The sequence below is a fragment of the Lactuca serriola genome, chromosome 3 (assembly GCF_051521515.1).
Source record: "Lactuca serriola cultivar US96UC23 chromosome 3, Lser_US96UC23_V15, whole genome shotgun sequence".
Lineage (NCBI taxonomy): Eukaryota > Viridiplantae > Streptophyta > Magnoliopsida > Asterales > Asteraceae > Lactuca > Lactuca serriola.
This window is the reverse complement of record NC_136410.1, coordinates 235806862-235815447: the sequence shown is the minus strand read 5'-3', so window position 1 is coordinate 235815447 and position 8586 is coordinate 235806862. Positions and strand designations below refer to the sequence as shown.

General features: G+C 36.8%; 1 non-coding gene across 1 annotated transcript; it reads left to right on the top strand.

Moving 5' to 3' along the window:
* The first annotated feature begins 8014 nt into the window (after window positions 1–8014).
* On the top strand, window positions 8015–8121 carry LOC145096368 (small nucleolar RNA R71). Its single transcript, XR_013703776.1, has one exon. It is a non-coding gene; the product is annotated as a small nucleolar RNA R71 (small nucleolar RNA).
* Window positions 8122–8586: the final 465 nt, after the last annotated feature.

Sequence of the window (8586 nt, the reverse complement as noted above, 5' to 3'; positions counted from 1 at the left end):
TTATATATCCGGAATCCTTGTCACGACCACTACAACTTAGTTAAGACTATTTATTCTAAATAATCTTCTATCAAAAAGTCATTTTTAACGCTTATCGTCTCTAAATTGACTAGCCCTGATCTACGGGCGTTACATGATCCCCCTCAACCCGAGTAGTCGAATTCAAATGATCCCCCTCCACTTGATCATTTAGCACACTTTCGCCAATTCTAGGAGAATTCGATGCCGAGTTTAAATCTGAACTTTCTTGTATCAATGTCGAATCATCAGAATGTTTTGAGGACTCAGGGTTATGATTATCCATAGCATGAACCTCTGCATCAGCAGACCTGTCAGGAACACCAAAAATTTAATCATAATCAAAATCTATCAAATTAATATTTGCAGATTCATCATTTGATTCATTATAATTGGATGTTGTTCAAAGCATTTTTCGATTCTTTTCACATAATGATCATCAAATGTGAGATTAAACGTTTCTTTTACTTTTCTCGTTCGTATATTCAACACTCTATAAGTAACCGGATTATGTGAATATCCTAAGAATATTCCTTCATCAGCCTTAGACTGAAATTTCGAAAGATTATCCTTAAGGTTCATAATAAAACAACTGCAACCAAAAACATGAAATAATTTGACATTAGGCTTTCAGTTATTGATAATTTCATATGGAGTAATGTTGAAACGACGATGAAGGAAAGATCGATTTTGAGTAAACATGCTATCGAAACTGCTTCAACACAAAGATATTGAGGAAGATTCGCATATGTGAGCATCGTTCTTGTTGCTTCACAAAGAGAACGATTTCATCTTTCAACTACACCATTTTGGTGTGGTGTGTATGGTGAAGAAAAATTATGCGAAATTCCTTTATCCATTAAGAACGAATAAAGAACATTGTTCTTGAATTCAGAGCCATTATCACTCTTGATCTTTCGAACATTCTTTTTTAAGATTTTCTCAATTTGCTTGATGAAATCAATCATTGTTTAGGCTACTTCAGATTTTCACCTGAGAAAATAAATGCAAGTGAATCATGAAAAGTCATCAACAATGACTAAAATATACCGTTTCTTGTTGAGTGTTTCAACAGTTGATGGTCCACATAAGTCAATATGAAGAAGTTCTATAACACGCTGTTATGAAAATATTGTTTATGAATTTCAGAGGCTAAGGCTAGGGTTGTTTCGGTCCTTTATGGGTCTTGAAGTTTTTATTTGAGAAGTTTTGGGCCAAGGTGTTTCGCTAGAAGCGTAGGGCTTATCGCCAACTTTTCGTGGATACAAAGTTCGTCGGAAACGGACTTAGAATGAAGAAATTATAGCACTTTGAAGATATTGACATTAATGGTTCATTAATGGAAGAAGTTGACAAGGAAGGACCATGCATGGAAAGTAGAAGGTGCATGGGTACACCCAACGTAAGCTGGGTTACGCCCAACGTATAAAAGGAAATGGCCGCGGGTGTTTTTGGCCTACGCCCAGCATACAGGATGTACGCCCAACGTACGTCCAATGTCTAGAAACCCTAATTTTAGGGCCAACCACTATATAAAGAACATAATGGCTCAAACCCTAGCCTCCTTATCTGTCCCTCAACCGCAAAGAAACCCTAGAACGCCTCATCTCTCCATCCTTGGGTGATTTTGACTTCAAGAAGCTCATTTTGGTGGTATATGCTTGGAAGAGGAAAAGAAGAAGTTGGCAAGGAAGAACTTGGGAAGTTGGAGCTCATAGATCTGGGATAGCATCAGCATTTGGGACTCTTTGGAGGTATAAAGTTCATAACTTTACTTAAGAATTCTTAGATCTAGTGTAGTGTGGTTTTGGAGCCATTTTGGTCCCAAGAATGGACCTTTATGATGAAATCTCGTTTGTGAGCTTAGGGTTGCCACCCTCAGAGCTAAAAGGGTCTCATAAGTAGTAAAGTCTCCATCTTGAACGTCTTTATGGGTTCATGCATGAGATCTAGCGCTCTTTATGGAAGTGGAATATCATTTTTGGAGTGTGGGCTTGTTTGGGCCAAGTAAAGTCACCAAGTCAGTGACTTTATGGATCAAGATGTGGAAAAGGATCTGGATCTGTGTCGGTAGCTTTTGAGATGGAGTATTAAGCACTTAATGGGAAAATTAATTAACAGGGGGTTACGTTGAGCGTACGTGCAAGTACGCCCAACGTACTCATCATTTTGGGCTAAGAATATGTTTGGGCTTAGGGTAAGGCCCGTTATAGGGAGTAGGCCCAATGTAGCAAATGGGCCAATAGTGGGCTTAGGAAGCTTACCTAGTGTTGGGCCTTTTATATTATGGTTTTGGGCCTTAGGTATGGGCCAAGTGGGACTAGGGGTAAAATGGTCATTTTACCCTAAAGAGAGTTATTTTTTTGGGCTAAAATAATATTTTGGGTATTGGTAGCTTGGGAAGCCGGAGGATCAGCAGTTCGGGAAATTGCCGGTTAGCAGCCAGAGGAGTATCAACCGTATTCAGCAGTGCGAGGTGAGTTTCCCTTTGTGTGAATGGGTGTAAGGCCACAATGCCGACTCATGTAGTTTATGAGTAGGAAGAACCGGGGGTTAGCCCTAGGCACTGTATGCTAGTATGTTATTCCGGACCAAGGTCCGATGCCAGGCGGGAGCGCAGGGAAGGTATATATGTAAATTATTTTAGACCATGGTCCGATGTCGGGGCAAGCCCGAGGAATGTTGCATGATTAGTTTATACTTATTGTCTGCGTGATACTTGTATGTTCCTGGTAGGGAGGTGAGTGTGGGTGAGGCCCATATCTCACTATCAACAGGAGTATGGATGGGTTTCCATGACTCATTAGTAGTAAGACAGGGGCAAGGCCCAATATAGGCGAGGCCTTAGAAAATTATTACAATAGAATATGTTTAGTTTACGTCTTATGTGTTATACTATATGTTCGTATATGTTTAACGGGCGGGGCCCAGAGACAGGCGGGGCCTAAGAGAAACATATTTGTATACCGAGCGGGGCTCGATGCCAGGCGGGGCCTGATGCCGGGCGGGGTCCGATGACGGAGCAAGTCCGATGCCGGGCAAGTCCCGATGCACGGGGCGGGGGCCCAGTATGTGGTTATGTGTATGGTATGTGGTAGGTTGGGAAACTTACTAAGCTTCATGCTTACGGTTTTCAGTTTTGGTTTTAGGTACTTCCGGTAGCCGAGGGAAGAGCTCCGGTTGATCTCATGGCACACACCAAGAAGTTAAACCTAGGATGTTTCACTCTAATAAAATAAATATGTTTTGAAATGACACTCTGATTTGATATGATGTTCTATGTATAACTTGATAATTAGAGTTTGATTAATGGATTTAAAAATGAAATTTTGGTCATGATTTTTGGGATGTTACAAGTTCCAACGGTTCAACAATGTTCAAATCTATGATAATTGGATGTCCTTGACGATGTTGTTTTCCTTGTTCACAAGCTACACATATATTATCACTGTCAAACTTTAAAATAGGTAAACTTCGAACAAGATCATTTTCCACAAATTTATTTAAATTTCAAAAATTCAGATGAGAAAGCCTTCGATGCCATAACTAGCTAACATCTGATGAAGCTTTCGAAAGTAAGTACAATGAAGGTTTCCCAACAATTGGTTTGATGTCGAGAGTGAACATGTCACCATGTCTTTTAGATTTTAACAAAACCTCTTTTGTTTGAACATTTGAAATAATGCTTCCTTCTTCGTTAAACACCACTTGATTGCCAGTTCCCACAACAAGTTGCGTAACCCTTATCAAGTTATGTTGAAGACCTTCAACATAAGTAACACGGTTGACTGAAAACTATCCATTGGTTACTTTACCATATCCTTTTACTTGACATTTGTGATTGTTTCCAAACTTCACTACTCCAGCATTTTCTAAACTTCGAAATCTCGTAAGTTTTCCTTCCTTCCAGTCATGTTACGTGAGCAACCACTATCAATATACCATTTTTCTTCATATTGCTCGTCACATAAAACCTGCAATTAGTAAAAAAATTTAGGTACCCAAGGCCGTTTGGGTCCTTGGTGATTAGTTTGAAAAACATAGTGAAAGTTAGTGATTAGTAGATGAGACTCGTGCTGAATGGTGGACTGTTAGCTTGTCATGGATTGATCGCCTTGATTTATCTACCACAAATGTTATGATATTTACATGGTACCTTCCCTAACACCATCACCTAAAACAATTACTTGTGAGCCTCCATAAAAGACGGCACAAACAAATAAAAGTTGAAATGCATTTGACCCACCACCACCACCATTACTACACACTATACAATCAACTAATTATTGGATTAGGTGTCTATGCCAATAACTACATTGGTATATACTTGAATTGAAAGCAAATTCCTTTTTGGGTTGCCCTGAGAACTAGTAATTGACTAGAATGACTTTTTGGAAATAGAGGCTGATTTATTGATTTTATTATATGATTAATAAATAGCAATAAATAATTTATTAATATATTATGAAAATAATATATTAATTAGAAATAGAATTATTAAATTAATAATTAATCAGAAATTAATTTCAATGAATTTTGGGGTTAATTGGATTAATTAAAAAGTACAAGGACTTAAGTTATAATTGTTCAAAATTTGAACAAGAGAGAGATTCTGGAATGTTCCTTTGGTGGCCGAATTTTTGATGTGCTCCTAAGTTTTCTAGAATACTCCATGTGGATAATAAGGAAACTAGATAAATTCAGGTTTGAAATAATATTATTTTATTTCAAATTAAGGTCTCTAGGGTTTTTGTATAAACTATAAATAGGACCCTCTGGGTTCCCGATTTTTGTCCAAGCCTTTATTCAAACAAGAAGAGCTGAAATTCTACTCCCCTCTCCTCTCTCATCTCAAGTCTTCTATTGCTAGGGTTTGAGTACAAACCATTAGAGGCATTTGATTTCTGGTACTCGCTTTCCAAGAGATTTGAAGAAAGGAATTGCTTGATTACTTGCTATAATAATCAAAGGTATGTAAACCATAATCGCTTGTTAATTCCGATTATAGTAGGGTCTCCTCGGGGTTCTTTGATGTTCATAGATTATCGTTATCATTAGAGAAAACTTAGACCCAAATAGTTTGTATGTGAACTTAAGGGTTAAGTTATTTCGCCTCATGCATTGAATTTATAACCTATAAAATCCATTAGCTGTATCAGAGGCATAGTTTTCTGGTTAATTGTGCATAATAGTGAATATATCAAAATTAGGGTTTATAGAAATTAAACCCTAATGGCCTTGTATTTTCCCAAATGGCTAGGTTTCTTGAAACCCTAGCATCCACCCTAAATTTTAAAAGTCCTTAGGGTTTCCTAGTTTTCTTAATTATTATTTTAATAGTCTTAAAATTTCAATAATTAAAACTGAATAACCTAAAATCCTAATTTTCAAAAATTAGAAGGGTTTTGGATTAGGATTAAATTTGAATTATTTTATTTTTGCTCAATAGAAAATAATTATTTAATCCCTACTGATTTAAATTAATTTAATTAATAGTTAATTAAAAGGTTAAATATTAAATCATAATTGGTTTAAATTTATTTAAATTATAAGTTTAATTTAGATAATTAAAAGTTTGAACCTTGTATTTTTAAAATGTTTTAAAATACACCTTATATATATATATATATATATATATATATATATATATATATATATATATATTATTAAAAGTTAATAATTATATGTATAAGAATAAGTCGGTCGAATCGCTAGTATGCCTTATTCACGATGTCATACTATAAAGGGGGTATAAGAAAACGACCTATACAATGGTCGTTGAATGGGTGTCTACTCCCACCCACTGCTTCCTTGTTTGGTGGAGGGTCATTAGCAGAACAAGTCTAATAGGACATAATGTCATTAAAAGTATAATCAAATAAAAGTACTTGAACCTTCTTTAAAATCTCACTCTAGTTACTTTAGGAAAAATGTGAAAAATATGATAATTCATGAAAACGCACATCATTTTTTTTAGTAATTGTTAGTGGAGCGTGTGTCGTTAACCGAGACACTGATTTGGGATTATAAAGTTGACATGATGGGAAACTCGAAAATTATGATTGTTGATGGAACGTTTGTTGATGGAGCATTTGGGATTATCAAGTTTCTGTTCCACTTGTTCTTCATTCTTTAGCTCCATAGGTACCACCTTCTTGTCCAAATTTAGTCGTCTCTCTTTGGAAGTAACCTCTTCCTCATTACTCGACACTAAGTCTTCTTCACTCTCCTTACTCACCCAATACGTTGGAGTTTTGTAAGAAAATACTTAAAAAATGTTGGAATGGATGATCTTGGCTTCATACGTTTGGCTTGTTGAATCGACTGAATTTCTTCTTCCATTAACTTTTCCAATTCCTCAAGTTTATTTTCTTCATGTATACTGAAAACTTCACCTCGAGCATCATTATTTTGTAAGCCATCTTCCACTCCAAAGGTAACTTCTTCATCTCCAACTCTCAATGTAAGTTTAGACTCACAAATATCTACCCAGGTTCTAGCAATATTAAGTAAAGGGAGACCAAGAATTATTGGGACATTGGTATCTTCTTTCATATCTAAAACAACAAAATCAATTGGAAAAACAAAATTTCCAATTTTCACCAATATACCCTCCACTATGCCTCGAGGATGAGTCACTGAACGATTTGCCATGTGAATCGTCATTCTCGTAGCCTTCAAATCTGGAAGATTCAACTTTTGATAGAATGAAAAAGGCATCGGATTTATGCTTGCACCAGAATCAGGTAAAGCAGAAGTCTTCATGTTATTCCCAAATTCACACGAAAGAGTGAGGTGTCCAGGATCTCCCATTTTCTTTGGTAATTCAACCATTAATAGTTTAGAAATTTGCTTACTAAGGATTACATTGGAATTCTTTGCTAATTGTTGGCGAGTATCTAGTAGGTCTTGTAAAAACTTAGCATAGTCAGGAACTCGGGACAGTGATTAAATAAAGGGAGTATTTATTGGAATACCATTTATTTGCTATATAAATTTAAAATGTTCCTACTCCAGTGGGTGAATATTAGCTCTAGATGGAAACGGTAAAGGACAACGATAGCTTGAACATCAGCAATAATTTTCTGATTAGACCCACCCCACGTGGTGAGCTTGGTATGCTCACATCGTGGGTTCGAAGTTCCAGCAATATATTTTTCTTCGATTTTTGACTTCTTCGGCCTTGGCCCGGTCTGATGGGGCTCGACTTCTAGGGATTCTAAGAACTCAGAAATGGTATCCTCTTCGGCCTTGGCCCGGTCTGAGGTTTTTTGTCAGGAATTTGTGGAGATAATCGTTCATTGACTAATGTGGTCAATTGACCAAGTTGGGCTTCAATGTTTTACATCAATGTTTGGTGATTTCTCAGTAACACTTGTTGGTCTCTCATCAAAAGTTGTTGGTCTCTTATCACCGCATCGTTCTCATCATGTCTCTTTTCAGAAGCCTCCATAAATCTAGCTAGCATTGACTTAAGGTCAACTTTCTTTTTGAGTAGTGGTTGCTCCTTTTGATAAAAACCTCTGCCTGTTTGCCTAAATTTTTCTTCTTTCTGCTTTTTGTAGTCTTCGTATGACAACCACTCTTTCTTTGGCTTTCTCTAATATTCATCACATTTATCTCCACTCGAGTCGCAAACTTGCACTTTCTTATTCCCATCCTCATCCAAGTGGCAATCCTTTGTCAAGTGTAGACCATTACATTTATCACAACCAAATCTAATAGCATCTATGGATTGGTCCATCTTTGTTATCCTTTAGTCCATAGTGTTTAGCATAGCTAGAACATCATCCATATCTTCAGAAGTGCTACCCCAATTCCTTTTTCTCCATCATGTCTAGGATTATGATATTCACGCGAATGCATGGAAAACTCTTCAATTAATTCCTTGATTTCTGTTGTATTTTTCTTAGTTAGCGGTCCTTGAGAATCAAGGAGTTGCCTTGTCGTGACATTAAACCCATCGTAAAAGATTGATACTTCTTGTTGCTCGTTTAAATCATGTTGGGGGCAATTTCTTATCAATCCTTTGTAGCGTTCCCATGCTTCGTAAAGTGAATCACCCAGTTGTTACTCGAAAATTGCTATGGATTTCATGAGTTTAGCAACTTTTGAAGGTGGGCAAAAGTGTTCTAAAAATTTCTCATGCATTTACGCCCAAGTAGTAATTGCACCGGGTGGTAGTGCTTTCAACCAATCTTTAGCGGCCCCCTTAAAAGTGTTCATTTGCATTCTATGTAAAATTGTAGTCCGTGGAACATTTGGGAGGTTGAAGTAATCAACAATGTCATTGATTTCATCAAGGTGTTTGTAAGCATCCTCATGATCTTTCCAGGAAAATGGAACTTCTTTAAGCGTGGACAAAATGTGTCCCTTCAGCTCGAATGTTGCTGCAGTTGGAATTGCGGGCTACACTAGATCGGGACTGGTGTCCTCTCGGATTCTCTTCTTGTATGCCTCCATAGACATATTTTCAATGTTTTCCATCTCATTTTTTAGCTCGTCTTCAGGTTCACTTTTTTGTAATTCAAATTCGGGTTCGGTCTCATAATCAGAATCTTGTGGGTT